The following is a 26,907-nucleotide window of genomic DNA, read 5'->3' on the forward strand; positions in this document are numbered from 1 at the left end:
ATAGGGGCCTGCCAAAAGTTCCACATAAGACCTCCATTTGCCACTTACACTTCCAGCATGATTGGATCTGTTAAATCATATGGCCCAAGTGGCAAAGCAACTTGCATAGCAGCCTAAACTTGTTGCAGAGCCTCTTGTTTTTCTGGTCTCCTCTCAAAAGCAGTAGGTTTTTGAGTCACTTAATAAATGGGCCAGAGTAGAGCACCCAAAGGAGAAATATGTTGCCTCTAAAATACAAACAGGCCAAGAAGTCATTTTGCCTTTTTTGGGATTGTCAGAGGGGCCAGATGCAATAACTTACTATCTCTTTCTTCCTCCATTCACTCCTCTCACCTCTTCCTACCCTGTACCAATTTTGAATGGCATTGCCAGCTAGAAGAATTAAGGATAGGGCTGACATATGGCTTATTCTTTCCAACTTAACCTCATTATTTATCAATTTTTAATGCATATATTGAATGTGTCTTGCAGAATGGTTTTTATGTATATTCCTTTATTGTTATCCCCCAGGAAAGACATGCTATGATTCAGACAGTTTAACCAATTGGTTTCATGAAGGAGCTAAATCTTTGAGGGATGACTAGAAGTACTCAGAGAAGTACCATTTTACAAATGGCCAGAGTTAGAAAATTTATTAATGATCAACTGTTAATTCCACTGATATTTCAGATAAAGAATTTGTTAAAAGTTGTTAGGTGAATTGCTCAAGGATATATGACTGGTCAGTCATAAAGCTGAGATGAAAATGCTGATTTGTAATTCTAATATTGCTACTGCTTGTGTAATTAATGAAAAATCATTAATGTGCCATGTCTTTTGTGTTCTGTCAGACCTTTGCAACCAGAGTTCCTTGAAAATTTAACCCCTACAATCCTAAGATACCCATTGCATGTAATTAATAAAATTATTTCCTATGTATCTAGAGTGGCACTAGTTACATACCATCCTTGGGAGAATTGAGAAAATAATCACTCAAATAATTTTCTTTAGGATACAATTCTATTAAGCAACCCTGGTCGAGGAAGACTGTGCTGCATGATGGACTTCAGATTTTGGTAAAGATAAGTATCACCTGAGAATCTTGCTAAAAAATAGGGGCCCTAGACCTCATTTCTGAGATTCTGATTTAGTAGGCTTGCAACAAGTACTAGGAATCTGTATTTTTAAAGTTGTCCCAGATTATTATCATGCAGGTGGACCTCTGACTGAGTTTTTAAAAATGTTTCATAGTCCCCAAAAATGTTTTATTGTGAAATGTTTTAGATTGGTAAATACAGTACAGACAATTCCCATATAACTTTAACCCAGTTTCCCCTATTATGAACACTTCACATAACCATGATACATTTATCAAAACTAATGAATTAACTTTGGTACAACACTATTAATTAAACCATAAATTTTATTCTAATTTCACTATTTTCTTTCACTTATTATAACTGCACTTTAAGAAATGATTTTCTAGAATGCTTAAACTTGTAGAAAGTTTTCTTAAGTTTAAAGGGAAAGATATTTGATTATTGGTTGGAAAAATAGAAATTTATAACTTCACATTTGGTAAGGTAGGTTTAGATTTAGTTTTAATAATACATACATGTGGTATAAGGATATGGCCCTGGGTGAATTATAAAAGCAAAGAAATTTACTTTTAGGTCCTCCCCCTTTCCTTTTCAGTTATTCTTCTCCTTTGGCCAATAAAACAATCAAAGTAAAGTTTTGTGAGCTAGACTTGTCCAGGCTTATCCTCTTGGGTAGATGTTTACAGATGACATGACTGCAACAAAAATAATATCTGATACTTATTGAGAACATAGCATGTCAGGTACTGTTGTATATGTTTTATATGTCTTAACGTATTTAATAGTCAGAGCAACATTTAGCTATGCAATGAAAAACAAAGAAAATCAAAGAAGACGTGATTTTTTCCCTATTGAGTATGTGGTTAATTAAGATTGTACAGTGGTTTGAAGCTGTTGTGTACCCCAGAAAAGGCCATGTTCTTTTAATCCATTCCTGTGAAGGCAGACCTATTGTGGGCAGCACCTTTTGGTTAGGCTGTTTCAATTGAGATGTGACCCACCCAACTCAACATGGGTCTTAATCTTTTAGCAGAGTCCTTTATGAGGATAAAAGACAGAAACAGCAGAGAGAGCTCAGAGAGAAATTCAGAGAGAGGAACATCCAGAAAGAGCTTAGAGAAGACAGAGGCTGAAAGCAAGAGAAACCCTGGAGGGAGGAAAGCAGATGCTGGCCATGTACCTTCTCATGTGACAGAGGTGTCCCAGATGCCAGCAGCCTTTATTCAGAGTCTAGGTATAGTCCTGTTGATTACTTAATTGGGTCATTTTCATAGCTTTAGAACTGTAAATTTGCAAATTAATAAATCCCCATTGTAAAAGTCAACCAGGTATATTACATTCTGGCAGCTTTAGCAAACTGAAACAATATGGTTTTTAATACTAGAAGAAAACACTCCAGTGTAAAAATTAATTCATGGTTCTGGTTATGAACATTTCTTATAAATTAAGATGTTTTAAAATTTACAGATAAACATTTATTACTTCAAAATTAGATTGTGATTCACTTATGTATGAAATCTTCAGTGAGCCCTCCCAGTTCCCCAGTATTCTTATGGTAATATTCTATACAAAGGCTTCCAATACACATGATATTATTGTTAAACCTCATCAACTCTCAACAAAATATATCTTTTAGCAAAATCAAACACAATGACATTTTATTTTCATGCTAAGAGTTTTGAATATGAATGTAGAGTAAAATAAAGCAATTACAAATGGGAAAACAAAGAGGTAAAACAGTGCTAGGTCATACTAAGCATTGATAGTAGAAAGTTAAGCTTGTCATATGTTTTTGGTCTCCTTGTAATTTTGACAAAATAGTTTCCTAAAAGTTTTTAAATGATTTTTGTCTACAAGAGAAAGAGTTAGCCCTTTTTTCGGTTCTTTCCATCTGAATTTAACAATTATTGTCTTAGAAATGGACTGAATTAGAGCAATTATATCAAGAGTGGAGATTGCAAAAGATTACACTGGAATACAGAAAGTAATAAAGTTTCTATTTTTGCTAGCTTTTTATCTCATTTTTAAAAATTTCTATTTAAATTTTGTCTATAATATAGAATATATTGTATAGATGTAAAAATATACATTCATTTATGTCTATTAAAAGGCATGTTCAAACATTTTTAACTGATGAGCTAAATAATTTTTGCAGGGCACTTAGATTCTTCATCATATTTTAGAATTTCATTTACGGATTACTGAGTGCAATTGGGGGAAACACCTGTAACACATGAGAACATTATCAGAACAATGGTGCCAGTTGAATATATCTCTCTTCCTTCCCATAGCAAATGTAAGAAAAAGTAATTTCAAAGCCTGAAAGCACTCAGCTTTCTTAGCACTCTCAAAGTGGTTTGGAAGAAACATTTACTCCCATCGTCTCATGTATATTATACCTCTACTTCTAGCCCAACCCAGATTCTTCTTTCTACTATTTCCATTGGTACTCATGGCCTTCACATGCCATTTTAATGTCTTTTGCTTTCAATTTTGAAGAATTTCAATATTTGTGAAACTATTATACACACTTGGAGAAGGGCAGGCAAGAATGAAAAAATAATAAAATTAGAAAGAACTGATTGAAAAAAGATGTCCATATATGAATTAAGTTAATTATTTCCAAATCTAGACTTTTATATAATATCTGGACTATAGCCTCAGTAAAAATCTAAAGCTAATTTCTCTTTTAATAGTACGTGACACAAACTTCATTTTATAGTTAATTGGGAAGAGTCATTATCTACCCATGAAAATCTTAGTGTGTTATTAAATTATTTCCTAAAATCCCATATACAGACATTGGGTTGCCCACTTTTGTATATGAGCTACTTCCTTTTTTGTCAAGAATTATTATAAACTCCAGTTAAAAATAAGATAATGCCAAACAAGATGTCTTATGAAAGTGATAATAGACAGAATACAGCAACAGTATAGTCTTCTGGACAAAATACAATGAGTACATTCATTTTTCATTTATGAAGGAGTGTTACAATATGTGCCATTGCTTAAGATAAGATTTCAAACAGTATAGCCTGATTCACCTCTGTCCATACCTAAGAACTTTATATTGTGTTATTTACCACACCCTAACAAGAGGTATAGTTCTCCTATTCTCAACTTCTAGTGATGGTCTTCTCTTATTTCAAAGGATGGAGTGGCAGGGCTCAAGTTCCACATGGAGTAGTGCTTAAGCAGAGGCCTGCCTTGTCTAACCCATAATGGTTCAGTGATGCTAAAAGTAGATGGCAGGTACAGAAGCATTTGATGGACACCACCAGAGGTGCCCATCGTCTTTGAACATCACGTGTGCTTTCAACTTCATCATAAAGGAAGCAGGACAGGAGGAGGATTTCGATTGCTCTTAGAATATAGTTTTTGCCTGCAGAAGGACTCAAGGACACTTCAAGGACAGAGAGCAGGGCGTTTTAGATTTTATTTCCACAGTGCCTTGCACAGTGACTGGCATAGTACTAACAACAATAAAATACTTAATACATATTAACTGCAAGAGAAAGAGACAAAGAAAAAGAAACTATTGTTATTTAAAAAAATGCACACATAACCTCAAGGTATGCAACAAAATATCTGGATCAAGATACTTAAATTAGTACTAATCTCCCTTTGTTGCTTTCTGGCAGAAACACAACTATTCTGATAAATCGGCTGGTCAGTGGATCTTATACTTGGATGAAGCATAGGGTCATCTGGCTAGCTTATATTTTTACCTGGGCTCTAACTCAGAACAATAGCATCCAAAAATCTAGGATTGAGGACCTGACATTGGTTATTTTCAAAACTCCCTAGATCATCCTATTATGTAGCTAGCTAGGTTTGGGAATGTAGATTTAGAAGTGATAAAGGAGAAAAACTGCCCAGGAATGTTTTGCTACATTTCATTCTCTGACCTTCTTGTGGTGGTTTTTTCTTCCTTTCTTTTAATCAGAAAGCATTCCTGAACAGCTATAAACAAAGTTTTGGTGCAACTTTACTCTAATTTCTGTAATATGTCATTTCAGTAGGTCTTGTTCATATTCATGTTCTTGTTTCAAATGCTCTCTGATTTGTCTAATCATTTATTGCAGAATAAGAATTGCCTCTTTTCATCCTGTGACAGAGTCACATGTTGACAACAGAAAGCAGTTATCTAAAGGGTAATAGATATGCACGAGAAGGAAACTAAGTCATTTTCATCAATCAGGAGCCCAAGATATTAAATGGATTCTCCTTTTGCTTCTGATGCTGTGGAAGAGGCTTTTTTATTAAGATCCATAAAAGAATTATATCCCAATTGGCAGTCCAAGAATCTGGAGTTCTAAAAAGTAGAGCTCTCCCTTATACTTTGTAAATTGTCTTTTACTGTTCAAAGATTACTGTGACTTCACTTTTTTAAATGGCAAGCCCGCATAAAAACTAAAGCATCTGTATTGTGCAGGTATGTGCATGATAATTCTGAGTATAAGTTGATGTGTCTCATGTAAACTTCTTAGTCTTAGATACTGGTACATTGCCAGAGTATATTTTTCTTCTATTATAAGCAAAGTAACTATGAACTGAATGTAAAATACAGGAGAAAAAATTCTAACTCTCAGAAATAGAGATCTCAATGCCATAGTCAATTTTGATCAACAAATACTAGGTGGTATAACTTTATATGTCTGTAGAATTAAAATTTTTTTTAGAGTTTTCTCTTTCTTTTTAACGATTATTTGCTTAAAATTATGATTAAACAATCATCGTGATTATGTAAAAATATTATCTGGTTGTAGGGGTTTTACCCAGAATATCTTTGAGATGGCACATTTTCCATCCTGTCACAACATTAGTTCTGCTTAGTTCAACTTTATGACGCATATTTCTATCACCCTGAAATTGTTAGGTAATACAATTTAACTTAAATACAATTGTGTATGTGAGTTTAATACCCTAAGATTAATATATAAAGAAACATACATTCGGGCGGTGTGATGGTGGCTCAACAGCAGAATTCTCGCCTGCCATGCCAGAAACCTGGGTTCGATCTGATTGTGTAAAGTGTGTGAGAATCTTTTGTTGTATAGGACTTTCTAGCACACAATGACCATGATTCCTCTCACTGTAGGTCAGCAATGAATTCCAATCTTTGGGACAAAAAAAATGCCATTCAATATTTCCCAAACACTTCCTGGGGATGATACCTATCCAGTTGGAAACGATTGATATAGTCTCTCCCTTTGTTTCAAATGAGCAAGCTCTTGTCATCTCTAGGGAAAACTGGGTTTAAAAGCTGATAAGTTTTTAAATTTGCTAAGGTTCACATAAAAGATAAAAAAGTCTCTAATCTTCAGGCTTCTGTTGCTCTCATGTTGTCCTTCCCCTCATAAGTATGAATTTGATTCTTTCCTTAGATTCTGTTCAAGTCCTGTGTCTCCCACTTTTTATGTTGTACAGCTTGGTATACTACTTGTGTTGGTTTGAAAGGGTTATGTACTCTAGAAAAACCATGTTTTAATCTTGATCCATCTTGTGGAGGCAGCTGTTTCTTTTAATAACTATTCAGTACTATAGGTTGGAACCTAGATTATCTTCATGGAGATGTGACTCCACCCATTCCATGTAGATCTTGATTAGTTTGCTGGAATTCTTTAAAAGAGGAAGTATTTTTGAAAGAGCCATGAAGCAAAAAGCCCACGCAGCCAGAGACCTTTGGAGATGAAGAAGGAATACCTTTCTGGGGAAGCTTCAGGAAACAAGAAACCTGGAGAGAATGCTAGCAGACATTGCCATCTTCGCCATGTGCCTTTTCAGTTGAGAGAGAAACTCTGAACTTCATCGACCTTTCTTGAGTGAAAGTAACCTCTTGTTACCTTCCTTTGGATATTTTTATAGACTTGCTTTAATTGGGACATTTTCACGGCCTAGAACTATTAACTAGCAACTTAATAAATTTCCCCTTTTAAAAGCCATTCTGTTTCTGGTATATCACATTCTGGCATTTAGCAAACTAAAACACTACTTAACCTATTTGATCCTCGGTTTTCCCATGAATAAGGATTATAACAGTACTTATCTCGGGGTTGATATGAAACCTAATTTGCTTGAGTTTATTTTTAATGTACAAAGTTATTCATTTATAGAAGTTTTTGTAAAATGTACTTTGAAAAAAACATGTAAAATATCGAAGTGTTTAACAAATGGCATTGAAGTGTCTTTAATAAAGGTTAATTTATAAATTCTAAATGTGTGGTTGGGATAAATGTTAAATGTGTGGTTGGGGCTCTCCTTCTTCTATATACATTAACAGCATTGCATTTAATTCCAGAATAACCTGTACAAATACAGTCATTCTTCCTGAAGAAAAATGACTGGACAAAGTAGAATTATATACTGTTGTTTTTACATAGAATTTCTCTAATGATGGGTATCTGGTAGACATAAGTTCACTGGGTAGCAAATACTGATGTTTCAAGATCCTGGTTGGAAAATGAATTCTGACCTCTGAATCACCCACTGTAAGGCAGTCTCTAAAGTGTGCTATTGCAGGGGACGGTTCATTGTAGCTCAGAGTAATAAATAGTGCATCCTTGATCAAATAATGGGCTTTTTTTAAACATTTTTTATTGTATAATATAACACATATACAAAGCAAAGAAAGAAAAAGCAATAGCTTTCAAAGCACAATTTAACAAGTAGTTACAGGACAGATCCCAGAGTTTGTCATGGGCTACCATTTGATCCTCTCATATTTTTCCTTCTAGTTACTCCAGAATATAGGAGGCTAGAGGAAGAGATAATTTTTTATCATCACATTCAACTTTTTTTCTTCTTTGTGAGAAATAACATATATGCAAAAAAGCAATAAATTTCAAACCACAGCACAACAATTAATTGTAGAACAGATTTCAGAGTTTGGTGTGAGTTACAATTCCACAATTTTATGTTTTTACTTCTAGCTGCTCTAAGATACTGTAGACTAAAAGAAATATCAATTTAATGATTCAGCAACCATATGTGTTTGTTAAATTCTACTTTCTCTGTATATCTCCACCATCACCTTCAATCATTCTAACCCTCTCTTTAGGGGTATTTGAGCTATGACTATTCTAACTTTCATGTTGGAAAGAGCTGTCAATAATATGGAGTAGGTGATGGAGCTATCTGATGTTCTGGAGAGGCTGGGCCCTCTAGGTTTCAGGGCTTATCTGGTCCAGGGACCCATCTGGAGTTAGTAGGTTTCTGAAAAGTTACCCTAGTGTATGGAACCTTTGTAGAATCTTATATAATGTCATAGTGTTCTTCATGATTGGCTGGAATGGTTTTGATTGGGGGTTGGCAAGTTATGATAGATAACAATGTCTAACTGAAGCTTGCCTAAGAGTGACTTCCAGAGTAGCCTCTCGAACCTATTTGAACTCTCCCAGCCACTGATACTTGTTTTCCCACTTTTGGTCAGAATGAAATTGTTGATCCCATAGTACCAGGGCTGTACTCATCCCTGGGAGTCATCTCCTGTGCCACCAGGGAGACTTTCAGCCTTGGATGTCATGTTCCACATAGAGGGGAGCACAATGATTTCACTTGCAGAGTTGGACTTAGAGAGAGTGAGGCCACATCTGACCAACAACAGAGGTTCTTCAGAAGTAACTCTTAGGCATGCCTATAGGAAAGCTAAGCATCGCTGCTACCTACATAAGCTTCATATGAGTAAGTCTCAATATCAAGGGCTTGGCCTATTGATTTGCGTGTCTTAAATATTGATACAGTGTCAGGGGATTCCCTGATGATAAATTTTAATAGTTCATACTTTTTCTCCCATGCCTCAAGGGACTTTGCCAATACTTTTTGATTATCTGCTTAATATATTCTAGGATGTAGCCAGGCATTACATTAAGCTATACAGGATTAAAGGCCCTCATTCTTATTCTGAGCTCCCTGTGTTTCAATTGTTCAAATGAGCTATATAGATAGGTTGAGTTAGATTATGTGCTACAGAAAATTTAGGCTCCAAAAAAATAAACCTTTCTTCCTTAGAGTAGGTGCAGTTCCAAAACATAGACAATGCCGTCCTTACCCCTGTGTTCTGAATTACTTTAATCCCGACGTGATTAGCTTCATTCGTATCTGTAAATGCCAGGTTATACATATATAAAACAGCCTCTCAAAATCCAGAAATAATAATTACCACTCTGGACTAAATGTGTCTGCTATGAGAGCTTACAATATAGGATCCTGTTTTCTTATATACAGTTTCTAAAGGAGACCATACAATAATTGTTCTTTTGTTTCTGGCTTATTTTGGCTCACCAAATGTCTACAGGTTCATTCACATCATTGCATGCCTCACAACTTCATTCTTTTTTATAGTAGCATAATATTCAATCATATGTATACAGCATCATTCACCAATCTACTTCTCAGTCAGTGCATCCTTCAGCCACCTGCATTCATTAGGCACCATGTATAGTGCCCAAAGTCCACAGTCCATAACCACTCTCAATTTTAGATAATTTCATTATTCCCAAGAGAAAGAAAACCAATGAACACACACTCATCAAATAGGAAATCTAAACCTCCCTTTAACTCTTGCCCTTCCTCCATTTTTTACCTCTGCTGTTGCTGTGGTAGTGCTGATGTTTTCCTTTTGAACATAGCCCATAGCATGCAATAACAGTTTTCCCCCTGTACCCTAGATATAAACACTCTTTGTACATGAATCATATCTTTGAAGTAGTTCTTGCAAGAAATAATTTATATTTCTAGTGTTAATCAGTGGGGAACATAGGTCTATACAACCCCTTTCAATCATGTTGACCTTCAGTATTGTAATATTACTTATATGCCCACTAGAGAACCACCTTCACTTCTATCTATTCTCTTACATTTGAGTTCAACCTGATTAGCTAACCATTCACCAGTCTCTAGCTTCTATGTGTCTCTATGTCCCCTGCACCCTGTATTATAAGCCTCTGATTTTTTCTTTCCCATGGCCATAAAAGTGAAATCATATGGTATCTATCCTTTTGTGTCTGGCTTATTTCACTCAGCGTTATGTCCTCAAGGCTCATCCATTGTGTCATGTGCTTCAGGATGTTATTTCATCTTAATGCTGCATAATATTCCATTGTATGTATATACCACATTTTGTTAATTCACTCACCTGTTGATGGGAATTTGGATTGTTTCCATCTTTTGGCAATTGAGAATAATGTTGCTATGAACATTGGTATGCAAATGTCTGTTTGTATCATTGCTTCAACTCTACTGGTTATATACCAAGTAGTGCTATTGCTTGGTCATTGGACAACTGAATATTTAGTTTCCTAAGGAACTGCCAAATTGTCTTCCATAGCAGCTAGACAATTATACATTCCCACCAGCAGTGCATAAGTGTCCCAATTTCACCATATCCTCTCCAACATTTATAGTTCCATATTTTTTAATAGCAGCCATTCTTATAGGCGTGAGATAGTATCTCATTGTAGTCTAGATTTGCATTTTCCTTATAGCTAATGAAAATGAGCATCTCTTATGCATTTTTGAACCATCTGTATTTGCTCTTTAGAAAGATGCCTATTCCTCTCTTTAGCCCATTTTATAATTGGGTCGTTTGTTCTTTTATTAATAAGTTATATCATTTCTTTATGTATATAGGATATCAAACCTTTGTCTGGTATGTGATTTCTAAATGTTTTCTCCCATTGAGTTGGCTGCTTCTTCACCTTCTTGAAAAAAGTCTTTTGAGGTTCAGAAACATTTTATTTTGAGGAGTTACCATTTATCTATTTTTTCTTTGGTTGATTGTGCTTTGGGTGTAAAGTTTAGGAAGCTACCTCCTATTACTAGGTCTTGAAGATATTTCTCTAAATATTCTTCTAGAAATTTTATTGTGCTAGTTCTTATGTTTAAGTATTTGATCCACTTTGAGTTAATTTTTGGATAGAGTGTAAGGTAAGGGTCCGCTTTCATTTTTTAGCTATTGATATCCAGTTCTCCCAAGTCCATTTATAGAAAAGACCATTTTGTCCCAATTCAGTGGATTTGGGGGCCTTGTCAAAAATCAGTTGGCCATAGATTTGGTGGTCTATTTCTGCACCCTCAATTCAATTCCATTGGTCAGTTCTTATATGTTTGTGCCAGTACCATGCCGTTTTGACCTCTGTGGCTTTATAATAAATTTTAAAGTGAGAAAGTGTTAATTCTATCACTACATTCTTCTTTTTGTAGGATGCTTTTGGTTATTCAGGATCTCTTTCCCTTCCAGATTAATTTGGTAACTGGTTTTTCCAAGTCTTCAAAGTAGGTTTTTGGAATTTTGATTGGTACTGTGTTGAATCTGTACATCAATTTGGGTAGAATTGACATCCTAACTATATTTAACATTCCTATCCATGAACAGGGAATGTCTTTCCACCTATTTAGATCTTCTCTGATTTCTTTTAGCAACTATACAGTTTCCTTTGTAAAAGTCCTTTACATCCCTAGTTAAGTTCATTCCTAACTACTTGATTTTTTTTTATTAATTAACGGGAAAAAAAAGAAATTAACCCAACATTTAGAAATCATACCATTCTACATATGCACTGATGTGAACGGACATTTGAGAATAAACTTGGAATATGTCATTGGTAACAGAGTCCAGTAGGAGGTAGAAACAGGGTAAGATAATGGGTAATTGGAGCTGAAGAGATACAGACTACTTGATTTTTTAGTTGCTATTTGAATGGAAATTTTTTCCTTAACTGATGTCTCAGTTACGTCATTTCTTGGGTATAGAAACGTTATTGATTTTCGTACATTGATTTTATATCCTGCCAACCTTGCAGAATTTGCTTATTACTGTATATTTCACAAGATTTTCCAAGTATAGTATCATGTCATCTGTAAATAATGAAAATTTTAGCTCTTTCTTTCCAATTTGGATGCCTTTTATTTCTTTGTCCTTCCTGATTGCTCTAGTTAGAACTTCTAGCACAATGTTGAATGAAAGTGGTGACAGTAGCATCTTTGTCTCTTTCCTGATCTTAGGGGGAAAGCTTTCAGTCTCTTTCCATTGAGTATGATGCTGGCTATTGATTTTGTATATATACCCTTTTTGGTATATATACCTCAATGGTATATATTGAGGAATTTATTTTTAATTCCTACCTTTTGAAGTGTGTTTATCAAAAAGGGATGTTGAATTTTGTTGAATGTTCTTTCAGTATCAATAATGATGTGATTTTTCCATTTCACTTTGTTAATGTGCTGTATTACATTAATTGATTTTCTTGTGTTGAACCATCCTTGCATTTCTGGTATAAACCCGGCTTGTTCATTGTGTATATAATTCTTTTAATGTGTTGTTGGATTCAATTTGCTAATATTTTGTTGAGAATTTTTGTATCGAAGTTCATTAAGCAGATTAGCCTGCAGTTTTTTTCTCTTATACCATCTTTACCCGGTTTTGGCATTATTTTTGGTATTATTTGTCAGATCTATATATTCTTTTCCCTCTTTCTCATTTTATCCTTTAAGTTACCTTTACTGCTACTCTTCAATTTTGTGCCGTCCTCCAAACCTCCCTCTCCTGTCACGTTTTTTTCAACTGACAGACTCCTTTTTGTATTTCATGTAGGGCCAGTCTCTTGTGGACAAATTCTTTGAGGATTTGTTTGTCTGTGAAAATTTAATCTCTCCCTAAGTTTGGAAGGACAGTTTAGCTGGGTACAGAATTCTTGTTTGGAAGTCTTTTCTGTTTCAGAATCTTAAATATGTCATACCATTGCCTTCTCACCTCCATGGTGCCAGTTGAGTATTCTGAACTCAGTCTTATATGGTTTCTTTTGTATGTAGTCGAGTGTTTTTCTCTTGCTGCTTTCAGGATTTTCTGCTTCTCTTCAACATTTAACAGACTGATTAGTATGTGTCTTGGGGAAGTCTATTTGGATTTATTCTATTTGGAGTTCATTGAGCTTCTTGACTTGTATATTTTTGTCCTTTATAAGGGTTGAGAAGTTTTACTCCATTATATCCTCAACTAATCTTCCTAGCCATTTGCTCCTCTCTTCTCCTGGCACACCAATGATTCTTACATTTGTGTGCTTTGTTTTGCCCATCATTTCCCTGAGATCCAATTCAAATTTTTTCCATCTTTTTTGACATGCTGTTTTGAGTGTTCAAAATCAGTTGTCCTATCCTCTAGTTTGCTTATTCTTTCTGCTTCTTCAAATCTGCTGTTGTGTGTCTCTAGTATGTTTTTTACTTGGTCTACAGAAACTTTAGTCTTTGTGATATCTGCTATTTTTGTACTTATTCTTTCAAATTCCTCTTTATGCTCTTCTAGTGTATTTTTGATCTCCTTTATGTCATTAGCCATCCCATTTATTTTACTTAGTAGAGTTACATGACCATCTTTGATTAGTTTCAACCTCTGTGTCTTCTCTGGTGCTTTAATTACATGAAGTGAGAACTGGGATCCCATATTTCTAAAAAGTTCCCAGGTGGTGCTCATTCTGGTGCTCTGATACCCTACCACTGATTAGGAAGGTTCTATATCTTCTTATTCTTCAACCACGTGTAAGCTACTACCTATTTTAAGTGAGGAAAATATTTGCCTGGCTTCCCAATTTGGAACTCCAACGATGTTTTCCCAAAATGCATTATTTCATATGTTGGCAAGATTATTGGGACTGAAATTTGGGATAAGCTTTTGTGGATAACCTGGGTGTCTAGTCAGATTAAAAAGCATGGAATCCATTTCTGAGTAGGGCATCACTTTTTTTTAGAACCACAACATAGGTAAACCAGTTCAGGTTTGGAAGCCCTTAAGTCCAATCTCATCACATAATTTTATATTTTTGGGGTGTGGGTATTTTTATGTAGACATTGATTATGTGAATGATGGTAGAATAAGGGGAAGCCAAATTGAGATTGAGGTAGTTTATTAGTCCAACAAAGGTTGGAAATAAGAAAAAAATAATTCTAACAAAATATTTCTTTGGGTTATAAGAAACTTGTAGGAAAAGAAAGAGCCACAAGCTTTTGGTACAACTTCTCTGCAATACACTGTTTTGTAAAGAGAAGAAGATGGAAAAGAATCATTTGGTAGTCTCCAGTGGTGTAACTGATGAAAAGTGTGTCTAATACATTGTTTTGTTCCATTTTCAAAAGCATGTCTTTGTTGTTCGAGAGAATAAACACATCCAGAAAATAACAGAACTCGCACATCTTATTCCAGAAAGTCTGCTTTTCCTTTCTAAGTTATTTCTGTAAAAATAGCCTTATACAGAGTAGGCAACTTTGAGGTGCTTCAGGTATTTATTTTTAAATGTTGCAATATATTAGTAGGAAGTCTTAAGTTAGGGATTTTAGGTCAAGGAAGACTATTAAGAAAAAAACTAGGGGAAGTAAAATTGTATCAACCTCACTTTTGTTCCAAAAGCCATGTTTTACCAGCTGATGTGTGCATTTCTTGGCTGCTTTAATTGTTCTCATTTTTTAATTTCAAAGGACTGTCAATTCTATGAATGATAGAATTAGTATTCAGTTCTAATTTCCAGGGTCTATGTTTTGTTTTGACATATTTTAAAGACCCCAGAAGAAAGGGATTCTTGTTTTAAAGCCAGGTACTGCCCCCTACATATTAGCTTATTAACTAAAAAATGTAGGTGAGTAATTTCAATAGACAGGTGCTTTTGGACCACAGCTATCTTTGTTATTTGCCGTTCTAGTTTGCTAGCTACCAGAATCTGATATACCAGAAGTGGAATGGCTTTTAAAAAGGAGAATTTAATAAGTTGCTAGTTTACAGCTCTAAGGTCATGGAAATTTCCCAAACCAAGCCTATAGAAATGTCTGATCTAAGGCATCCAGGGAGAAATACCTTGGGTCAAGAAGGCTGATGAAGTTCAGGGTTTCTCTCTCAGCTGGAAGGGCACATGGCAAACAGCGTGATGTCTACTAGCTTCCTCTCTAGGCCTCTTGCTTCATGAAGCTCCCCAGTGGCCTTCTTCTTCATCTCCAAAGATGGCTGGCTAGTGGACTCTGTAGTTTTCTTGTCATTCCGTCATGGTTCTGCTGTTCTCTCCTCATTATCAAAGGCACTCTCTCCCAAATGTCTATTCTTTTATAGGATTCCAGTAAACTAATCAAGACCCATGTAAAATGGATGGAGACATGTCTCCATCTAATCAAATTTAATACTTCAATTGATTGAGTCGCATCTCCATGGAGATAACCTAGTCAAGTTTCCAACCTGTAGTACTGAAAGGGGGTTAGAAGAAATGGTTGCTTCCACAAGATTGATCAAGATTAAAACATGGCTTTTCTAGGGTACATAAATCCTTTCAAACTGGTACATTTCACCCTGAACCCTAAAGAAGACATGTTTTCCCATATACAAAAATGCATTCAATCCATAACAATGTCAGAGAACCTTAAACCATTTCAGCAGCAATACAGATGCAATACAATGTTAAAACCAGTACAAATTCTCACCAAAGTTAGTTACAGGCATGGTCTGTTCTAAGACAAAACTTTCCTCTGGCTCTGGATCTGTAAATTTCAGACAAGTTATTTGCTTCCAACATACAAAAGAAGGACTGTCATAAGGTACATATACCCATTTCCATAGGGAGGAATTGGAAGGAACATAGGAGTCATAGGACCCAAGTAGTTTTGAAAACCTGCAGGGCAAACTCCAAACTCTCAAAGACTGAGAGTCATTTATCTTCAAGGCTTTAGAAAGTGGCAGCCCCACACTTTCCAAGGGCCTATGCAAATACTTGCCTCTCTCTGAATGCAAGCTAGAGGGACACTGGGGAGACCATCTTTTTCTTGGCTCCATCCTCTCCAAGCATCAGGGCTGCACCCAAGCTCTCAACCATCTCCAGAGCACTTGCTTAACCCCTACATGTGGTGACAGCCAGGCTCTCCCCAATCCCCAAGGAGTGTGCTGCACCTTCTCCAAGGTCTGAGGTGATACCACTCTTCCACTGCAATGAGGTGGAAAGTCCATCCTCTGCCTTTGGGACAAACTCACCCTCACCACATGCTGGGGTGGGTCTGCTCTCTTACCCAAAGACTTCTTGACTTCAGACTTCAGCCTCCATGGTTCTGCCTCTGAAATTATTTTACCTTTACATTGTCCCTTTTCTGAGCCCCCCAGTCCAGACTGGCAGAAACTTTGCCTGCACAGGTCCCACAGCACTGTTGTTGGCTTTCTATGTAGTAAGGAAAGATTGTGCTCATAAGACAGCAAGAGTTTCTATAAATCCTTCTTCAATAACTCCATCTCCAATTCTGGCTTCTACCAAAATGGCTGGCTTGTTCCACATTTGGCTAAATCCACATGTGGAGCACTATTCTCTGGGATTTCCCTTCTTGGAAGCCCAGACTTTTTCAGAACATTAATTTCTGGTTTCTTTGTACACAAGAGTTCAGTTTTCAGCTTATCTCTTTCCTGTTGCATTTCACTATAAGCTGTGAGGAGAAACTAGGCTGCACTTTCCACATGTAATTTGGAAATTTCTTCTGCTAAATATCTAAGTTCATGGCTTTTAAAATCTGCCTTCCAGCCAAAGCCACTAGTCAATTTTGCCAGATTATTTGTCATTTAAAACAAAGATTGCCTTCCTTCCAGTTTGCAATAACACGCACCTCATTTCTATCTAGAGCCTCATCAGAGTTACCTTTAGAGTCCACATTTCTACCAACATTTCTAAGCCTTCTCTATCTAGCTCCTCACATGTCTTCTAAAATATCCCCCTTATCCATTTAAACAGCCGTTCCAACATGTTTGATATTTGCAAACCACAGCAGCACATCACTTCTCCGGTACCAAATTCTGTTCTAGTTTGCTAGCTTCCAGAATGTGATATACCAGAACTGGAATGGTTTTTAAAAAGGGGAATTTATTAAGTTGCCATGGAAATGTCCAAAAACAAGTCTATAGAAATATTGTATCTAAGGCATTCAGGGAAAGATACCTTGGTTCAAGAAGGCTGATGAAGTTCCGGGTTTCTCTCTCCACTGGAAAGGCATGTGGTGAACAGGGTGATGTCTACTAGCTTCCTCTCCAGGACTCTTGCTTCGTGAAGTTCCCCAGTGGCCTTCTTCTTCATCTCCAAAGGTGATTGGCTGGTGGACTCTGGTTCTCTCGTCATTCTGTTGTGGTTCTGTGGCTCTCTTTTCATTCTCAAAGGAACTCTCTCCAAAATGTCTCCTCTTTTACAGGATTCCAGTATACTAATCAAGACCCACATAGAATGGGTGGAGGCATGTGTCCATCTAATCAAGTTTAACACCTTCAATTGATTGAGTCACATCTCCATGAAGATGATGTAGTCAAGTTTTCAACCTATAGTACCGAATAGAGGTCAGAAGAAATGGTTGCTCCCACAAGATTGATTAGGATTAAAACACGACTTTTCTAGGGTATGTAAATCCTTTCAAACTGGCACACTTGTCACTTCAGTGTTCAGTAGCTTTGAAATAATCAGCTTAATTAAAGCCCTGACTTTTTGCACAATAATTTCAGTGTCAATGTACAAATGCAAATTATTAGTGTATATCCAGAAACAGTGCCACAATTTTCATAGGAAAGGGATAAAAGTAAGGACATTGTGAGAGGAAATCTATTGGTCTATAGGAAATGAGGAACTATTAAGGGGAAAATTATTATTCTATTTGTAGTATGAATTCTCCACCTGCAGGTAAAATGAACTGAATTCCCTTTTCCAAGTCCATCTCAACTGATGCCTATCACTATGACTTTTTGGTTTAACATTTATCCTGTACTTTTCATATTTGAAGAAAATATTACCATTAATTGATACATTAAATTAAGCCACCTTTGAGCAAGGAATACCTCTATTTTGTGCTTCTAATTTCTGTCATGGTGTCTTTTTCAGGGTGTAAGATGCCAATGAAGAGTTCTCATTTTAACAGATAGTTAAATCTAAAACACAACCATTGACTATCTCTAAGGTCTCTCTTTTGATGACCCTTTTCAGGAAAAATATAATTCTCTTTGAAGGACGAATGCAGGATGCTTGTTGATGAAATGAAATGCATCCAAAAAAAGAGCTGCTGGGGAGTTAATGTGCTATCTTGTCTCGCTGTAGGTGAGAGAAATATTTGAAGCTGCTAGCCAGTGGTGTGCCTGGTTGTGTCATGGAAGAGTTGTAGTCTGAGAAAGGCCTAACTCTACAAATCAGCTGGGGAATGGAAGAAGAAAGGAATGGACTGGGAAAAGGGAATTCAGTTTATCTTACCTGCAGGTGGAGAATTTATGCTATAAATAGAATGAATATATTTTCCCCTTAAAAGTTCCTCATTTCCTATAGACCAATAGATTTCCTCTCACAATGTCCTTACTTTTATCCCTTTCCTATGAAAATTATGTGTTAAACGGACATAAAATATGTGTGAAATATAAAGGCTGAGAAGTCCTGGCATGAAGTGCAAAAATAATTGTCTGAATTCTCTTTTTATAGTGATTTTGCTATTAATTGTAAAGTCTACAACTAGTTGTTTATTTTATTTGGCATTATAGTTTCCCAGACTACTCAAGCAAATACCATGGCATGGGTTGTGTTAAACTATGGAAATTTATTTGCTCATGGTTTTGAGGCTAAAATAGAAGTTCAACTCAAGTCATCCTCAAAGTGATGCTTCTCCCTGAAGCCTCTGGCGTTCTGGGTCTGGCTGCTGGAGATCCTTGGTCCTTGGCTTGTCACCTAGCAAGGCACATGGTAGCATTTTGGGATCTCTCCCATCTCCTCCAGTTTCTGTTGATTTTGAGCTTCTTGCTTCTCATGGCTTTCTCTCTTTGTCTGAATTTCATTCTGCTTATAAAAGACTCTGGTAATAAGAGTAAGGAACATCCTGACTGAGGTTGGCCACACTTTGACTGAAGTAACTTCATAAAAAGGACCTACTTACCTAATGGTTTCACATGCACAGGAATGGATTAAATTTAAGAATATATTTATTCTAGGGGAAATACAACTCCAAGCCAACACATTTGGTAATGCTTTTTATTTTTCAATAAATTCCTTCATTGACAGTGAGGTAAAAAAGAAAGGTGGGTGGGCCATGGTGGCTCAGCAGGCAAGAATGCTCGCCTGCCATGCCAGAGGATCCAGGTTCGATTCCCGGTGCCTGCCCATGTAAAAAAAAAAAAAAAAAAAAAAAAAAAAAAAAGGTCATGGTTAATGGAAAAGCAAGTGTCCGATTTCTGTTTCTTAGGAAAATTGGTGATGTACCTGTAACTTGCACCATATGCCTGTAGACACTGTGAAATATTGTTGTTTCAGCGATATCACTGACTACATGAAAAACACAAGACACAGATCTGCTGAAGAAGTTTCGTTATCTAAGCCAAAATTAATAGTTATTTTTAAAGTAATGTGTCTTTTACTTTTAAATTGAACACTCTCGGTCACAGAACGTTCATTTTCATGTAACTCTTGGAGCCGGATTTTTCATTTAGCTCAAATGTTTGTTCTTCTAAAGTATATTTGCTTATGCTCATCTTCAAGATTTCCTTTGAACATGGATAAATGAACATAGATTTTTGAACATGCATTGCCTCCATGAGCAGAGGAAGAAATTCACAAAGGATTAAATGATGATAGTTTTATTTCAATGTCATCAGGTCATGATTGCAGAGAGAAATTAAACTCTATCAATTCCAATAATGTATTGGTCTTACTGTCTAATTAAAACTTTTGGCAGTTTATTCTGTCAATAGTGAAATATCTGACATTAATGCAAATGCTATTATAAATTTGAATAAAATCTTAAACATTAAACAAAATTACTCATTTATGAAGGCATAACATGGATATCAATTTTGGTGAGACACAAATCCATGATAAAAATATTTATAATAAATTAAGAAACTATAGAGGAGTAATAACTTAAAATTGGTTATACTTGAAATTGTCATATAATAAAGTCAGACTCAATGTATAAATACAAATTATTAGGAGTTTCTAAAACAGTACAATAATTTTCAGAAGTTTGAGATAAAAGTACCAGGAAGGTTAGAGGAAATCTCTTGATCTGTAAAAAGAAGATTCATAATTATATTAAATCCATCTGTGGTATTCTATCAAACCAGAAGTTATAGTATTCAGAATTTTTACATGTTTATACAAAACTGAAGTTTAAAACAAAAAAATCTCTGTTTTTTCTGTTTATTGCCATGATTAATCATATTTGAGTTATATTTAACTTCTATATCCTGTAAGTATGTTGAATTAGTTTGTAAATGAGTCCTCCAATTATTTTTCATTATAATCAAATTATTTGGGAAATGAATTATTCAATTAAAGCTTAAACAAAAAAAACTTCAGCTCATAAAACTTTTAACAAATTTAAGTTATTTAAAACAAAGCTTGCAAGCAGAAAGACATTCAGATTTTTTCTTCGCAAATATAAGGAAAGATCTGAATCATCAAATGAGGAGGCAAAAAGTGTGCAAGGTTCACTTCTAAATTCCACAATTGTATTTGGTTATTAGAGGAATCAGAATTGAAAAGGAAAAGGTAAACAATTTCTATTTTGGAAAACATTATTACATACCAAAAAAATGCAAAATAATTAGTGAAAAATTCAATACAAATGACCAGGGATTTAGCAATGCAAATTATATAATCACATACAAAAATTAATAGCTTGCATATATAAAAACAAAAGTCGGTTAGAACATACAATGGAGAAGTCCAATTTAATGATATGTAGAAAAGCCATAGATTGGATATTAAAAGAAATGTCAAAAACTTACGTGATTAAAACTACAAAACACTCCTGAAAACATAAAAGTAGAGTCAAACAAGTGGAAGGACATGCCATACTTAGAAAGACAAGTTTACATCATAAATACATCAGTTCTCCCTAAGTTAAATTTATACTGTTAATACTGATCCAATGCTTTTATAGGAACTGGATATTTTGATTAAAAATTTAATTCAAAAGTAAATGTTAGCAATTAAAGCCAAGTACACCATGAAAAGGAATAACAGTTAAAAATGTGGTGATAGTGCATGAATAGACGGAGAGATAAATGAAAAAAATAGAAAACAAAGAAATAGACTAAACTACATATGGAAATTTAATATACAATAAAGAGAGCATCTCAGCAATAAGGAAAATGTCTCTCTTTTAATAAATATTTTGAGATAATTGCATAAAAGGACAAGATTGTATTTATTCTGCACGTTACACTGTATATCAGGATAAATTAAAATGGGTTTTTGGAAACAAAATGTTCATTAATATGGGATCACTTGACTAAAAAATGACACATCCAAACAATGTAATGAATACAACTGAAAAGAAAAAGGATACACCTCTCTTATGCTCCTGTGGAGTGGTCTCTAGGATATATTAATTTAAAGAAAAAGAAATAGATTAAATTAAATGGAATATTTACCATTTATAAAAGAAATATAAGTATATATGTATATATTTCTGTTTTATATGAAAAAGTGAAAGGATAAACAATAAAATTATAAAATATGGTTATCTATTGGGGATTGGATGGAATACATTCTGCATAAACACACACACATATGTTTACTGTAGAAAAAGAAAACAGAATCAGCTTCATATTCTATTTATTACGGGTTGTGCGAAGATGGCAGAACAGGTAGTTCCAGGTTCAATCTTTCCACAAAACAAATATTAAACAGGCAAACACTGCCTGAAATAACTATTTTTGAAACTCCAGAGGCCAGAAGAACTCTGGATAGCATCCAGGGAAGAGTGGAACATAGAGGCTTATAAATTATAGTAAAGAAAAATAAATTGGTCTTTCCACGTGACAGTTACAAAGGCATATCCCCCACTTGACTGGCAGGCCACCATGGAGTTCAGGTCCTTGGCTAGCTTGTTGGTGACAGAAAAGGACATAAAAATTCTCTTCCTCAAGATCAGGGTCAGCATGGCTGATCACTGATCACATCTTCTTTAAGCAGATAGAAAATTTATTGAGCACACATATGAGGAGAAAAGCAGGCACTTGAGCAAAGACAGAGGTGAGAAAGGCAAGAGGCCTAATCACAACTTCGGATTGGGAACCCAACTCTGAGGGCAGCCATTGTTACAATCTGCCTCTGGCAGAATAGCAGCCATGGAGACTTAAGGATCCTACAATTTTTAAGGGCCACAGAGACACTTAGCAGAAGGGCTACTGGACAGGCCAGTAAAGCTCAACTTTGGGTAGCCATCAGAGATGCAGCTGGCACCCTTCCCAATCACATCCCCAGGGCACTTTGAGGCCATTCTGTACCTACTTTGTGGTTTCCTGACCCTGTGTCAGCTGGGAAACATTGACTTGGGAAAGTTCTCTCTGGAGTGCCCCTTTTCCTAGAATTTACCCCACAGACAAAAGGAGCTTGAAACAATGAAAAGAGGGTAAGACTCTACAGAGGTGGACAGTTTAGGGCAAAGACATGACAGATTTAAAAACTTGAATGAGGTAGATCTGTCTCCTGGGAAACAGAGGGCATAAACAAATTCCTGTACACAGCGGAACTCCAAAACAACTACCAAGCAAAAATCCAGTTAAGACCTGGGTCCAGGAATACAGAGATAACCTTGCACACTTCACTGGCCTCAGGCAGACCTCCCTGATAGGAGGCCTGAAGCTCAAGAAAACCTCTGTCTTATGCCAGCTGGGTTATATAATAAAAAACCAGATATCTTAGAGAATAAATCCCAGAGTTAAAATTTTTTAATATTAAGATATACAATGTGTAACAAGAGAGTACAAGACAAACAAAGAAACAGGAAATGATGGCCCATTCAAAGGAAGAGGATAAAAATTCAGAAAACAAAGAAGATAAGAATGTGAACACACTGAACAAAACCTTTAAAAAATGATCTTAAAAATGCTCAAGGAGTGTTCACTTTGGCAGCACATATACTAAAATTGTAATGATACAGAGAATATTAGCATGGCCCCTGTGCAAGGATGACATGCAAATTCATGAAGCATTCCATATTTTTATAGAAGAAAAAATTGCTCAAGGAGGGTGGGCCATGGTCGCTTACTGGCAGAGTTCTCACCTGCCATGTCCGAGACCCAGGTTTGATTCCTGGTACCTGCCCATGTTAAAAAAAATAAATTATCAAGGAGATGAAAGAAAATACAAAGAAAGAACTAAATAGTATGAAGAACCAATGAATGAGCAATATGAGAATCTTAGTAAAGAGATGTGAACTTTAGAAAGGAATCAAACAGAACTACTAGAGTTGAAGGCCACAATAATTGAAATGAAAAAAGTCCTCCCAAAAGTTTCAAGGATAGATTAGATCAAGCAAAAGAAAGAATAAGTGAACTTGATGACAAGACATTTGAAATGAACCAGGCCAGAAAGCCTGGCCTACAACACTTCTGGGACACCATCAAGTATACCAATATATAAATTATGGGAGCCCCCAAAAAAGGGGCAGAAGGAATAGTCAAATAAATAATGGCAAGGAACTTCCCAAAGTTAGCAAAAGATTTGAAAGTACCCATTCGAGAAACCCAGAGAACACCAAATAGAATAAACATGAAGAAAAATACACACTGTCATCTATTGAACACAGTATGGAATGCATAGGACAAGGAGAGAGTTCTGAAAATTGCAAGAGAAAAGCAACATGTGATTACAATGAATACACAATTAGATTGAGTACGAATTTCTCATCAGAAACCATGGAGGCAAGAAGGCAGTGGGTTGAAATACTTAAAGAGATTAAAGAAAATGACTGTGTGACAAGAATTTAATATATGGCAAAGCTTTCTTTCAAAATGAGGGACAAATTAAGACATTCTCTGATAAACAAAAGCTGAGGGAGTTTATCACTAGATTTGCTCTAGAAGCAATGCTAAAGACAGTTCTTCAGACTGAAAGGAAAGGACACTAGACAGTGGTTCAAAATGGCATAAAGAACTAAAGAAATGCAGTAAAGGTAGCCATCCATATCATTATAAATGCCTGCATTATTGAAATGTATTGTGAGGTTTGTAACTCCACTTCTTCCTTCCTACAAGTGCTAAAATGTAAATCCATAAAAATAATAATAACTCTATGGTTTTAGACATAAAATGTCCAAAAATATAAGTGGTAATAAGTACAAAAACGAAGGTGGGGGATAAAAGGGGATAGGAAAAGTATGTGTGTGTGTAATTGAAGTGAACATTAAAATAAACATGATTGTCATATATTTAGGATGTTACCTTTTAACCCCATGGTAACAAGGAAAATAGATGAAAAATATATCCAGATGGAAATGAGAAGGCACTCAATAAGGGACACACACTGAAAAAATCAAACCAGTATTAAAAAAGGCATAATGGAAGTGAGGGACAAAAATAGTATGAGACTTCAAACTCTAAATAGAAAAACGGAATAAGAAAGTCCTGTTATTATCAATAGCGGCTTTAAATGTAAATGGGAAACCACGAAGCAGCAGTTCTCATCTCCTCCAATCTTTGGTTTGGTCCACTTATTCAGCTTCCACTGTATTCATCAGGGTCACTCGGATATCCTCCAATGTGTCCACCTCTGGCCCCCAGATCTACAGCGCCACTTGTACATGAGTGATCCCAGCACCCACATCAGCTCCTCAGCTTACTCCTGGGTGGGCAATGGTAGCAGCAGCTTCTGGGGCAGCTGTGCAGCAGCATGAGTCTAGTCGGGGCCACGACCCTGCTGAGCCCCCTTAAGCTGGAAGTGGACCACAACAACCAGGCTGTGCAGATGCAGGAGAAGGGACAGATCAAGACCCTTAACAACAAATTTGTTTCCTTTTTTGACAAGACATAGTTCCTAGAACAGCAGAATAAGGTGCTGAAGACCAAGTAGAACCTCCTACAGCAGTAGAACATGGCTTGGAGCAACAAGGACAACATGTTTGAGAGCTACATCAACAACCTTTGGAGGCAGCTGGAGATGCTGGGCCAGGAGACGCTGAAGCTGAAAGCAGCCCTTAACAACATGCAAGGGCTGGTGGAGGACTTCAAGAATTAGTATGAAGATGAGATCAACAAGTGATCAGAGACGGAGAATGAATTTGTCCTCATCAGAAAGGATGTGGATGAAGCTTACATCCTTCATCTTGAACAAAGTAGAACTGGAGTCCCACCTGGAAGGGCTGACTGACAAGATTAACTTCCTCAGGCAGCTGTATGAAGAGAAGATCTGTGAGCTGCAGGCCCAGATCTTGGACACGTCCATGGTCCTCTCCACAGACAACAGCCAAACCCTGCATCTGGACAGCATCATTGATGAGGTCAAAGTCCAGTATGAGGATATTGCAAACCACAGTGGGGCCAAGGCCGAGAGTATGTACCAGATCAAGTATGAGTTGCTGCAGACGCTGGTCAGGAAGCATGGGGATGATCTCTGCCACATGAAGATGGAGCTCTCCAAGATAAACCAGAGCATCAGCCAGCTCTAGGCTGAGATTGAGGGCCTAAAGGGACAAAGGGCTTCCCTGGATGCCACCATTGTTGATGCCAAGCAGCATGGGGAGCTGGCCATCAAGGACAACAATGCCAAGCTGGCCCAGCTGGAAGACTCTTACACCAGACCAAGCAGGACATGGCACAACAGCTGCATGAATACCAGGAGCTGATGAACATCAAGCTGGCCCTGGACATTGAGGTCACCACTTACCACAAGCTGCTGGAGGGCAAGGAGAGCCAGGTGGAGTCTTGGATGCAGAACATGAATATTCATACGGAGACCTTTAGTGGCTACTCTGGTCCATTGAACACCACCTTTGGGGGCCTCACAGGTGCCAGCAACAACTATGGTCTGAACTCCTTCCAGTCCAGTTTCAGCTTTGGTGGGGGCTCCAGTTCCTTCAGCTGCACCAATTCTGCCAAGGCCATGGTTGTGAAGAAGATTGAGGCCCATGATGAGAAGCTGGTGTTTGAGTCATCTGATGTCCTGCTGAACTGAACTACCACTGAGGCCTCTCCCAGGCCATCCACCTGCCCAAGAGCCTGGGAACAAGGAGCTGTGCAGAGAGTCATCGGGAACAGGAGACCTAGGGTATGCCTCCTTGCCCATGTGCCCTTCTAGAAGCCAGTTTTGTCTTTTCCAAAAAAAAGTGTCAGTTGGCTCTGCTAACCTGACCTCCACCCCCCGAAATTTAAATGAATTAAACTTGTCAGTCAAAAGGCAGATATTTGCAGAATGGATTTAAAAATCCTGACACAAATATATGCTGTCTATAAGACACTCAGCTTAAATTCAAAGATACCATTGAAATTGGTTGAAATTCAAAGGATGGAAAAAATACATACCATGCACATAGTAACAAAAGACAGCTGGGGCAGCTATACTAATATCAAATAAAATAGACTTTAGATTGAAAACAGTTATGAGGGACAAAGATGGTCATTATGTACCGATAAAGGGGACAATTCCAAAAGAAGATGCAACAATTATAAATATATATGCACCTAACAGCAGATCCCCAAATATATGAAGGAAACACTGACAGATTTGAAGGGAGATATCAACGGTTCTACATTAATGGTAGACTTTCATAAACCACTTTCAATAATGGATAGAACTTGTAATAAGATCAATAAGTAAATATATGAGAGTGGAATAATACTCTAAACCACCTGGACCTATCAAACATATTTAGAATACTTCACCCAACAAAAACAAAATACAAAAATTATTCTTTAATGCATGTGGATCATTCTCCAGGACAGACCATATGTTGGGTCACAAAACAAGTTTCAGTAAATTAAAAAATATTGAAACAATACAATGTATATTCTCCGAACACGTGAAGCTAGAAATCAATAGTAGAGGGAGAAATGGAAACTCAATAATTTGTGGAAATTAAA

At 36.4% G+C, this 26,907-nt stretch overlaps 1 non-coding gene and 1 pseudogene across 1 annotated transcript; both read left to right on the top strand.

The window, feature by feature from the left end:
* LOC143672103 (keratin, type II cytoskeletal 8 pseudogene) overlaps nt 1–26,002 on the top strand; it is a 48,437-nt pseudogene extending 22,435 nt beyond the window's left edge.
* On the top strand, nt 22,948–23,054 carry LOC143672235 (U6 spliceosomal RNA). The gene has a single exon (XR_013169704.1). It is a non-coding gene; the product is annotated as a U6 spliceosomal RNA (small nuclear RNA).
* Nucleotides 26,003–26,907: the final 905 nt, after the last annotated feature.

The sequence above is a fragment of the Tamandua tetradactyla genome, chromosome X, assembly GCF_023851605.1.
Source record: "Tamandua tetradactyla isolate mTamTet1 chromosome X, mTamTet1.pri, whole genome shotgun sequence".
NCBI lineage: Eukaryota > Metazoa > Chordata > Mammalia > Pilosa > Myrmecophagidae > Tamandua > Tamandua tetradactyla.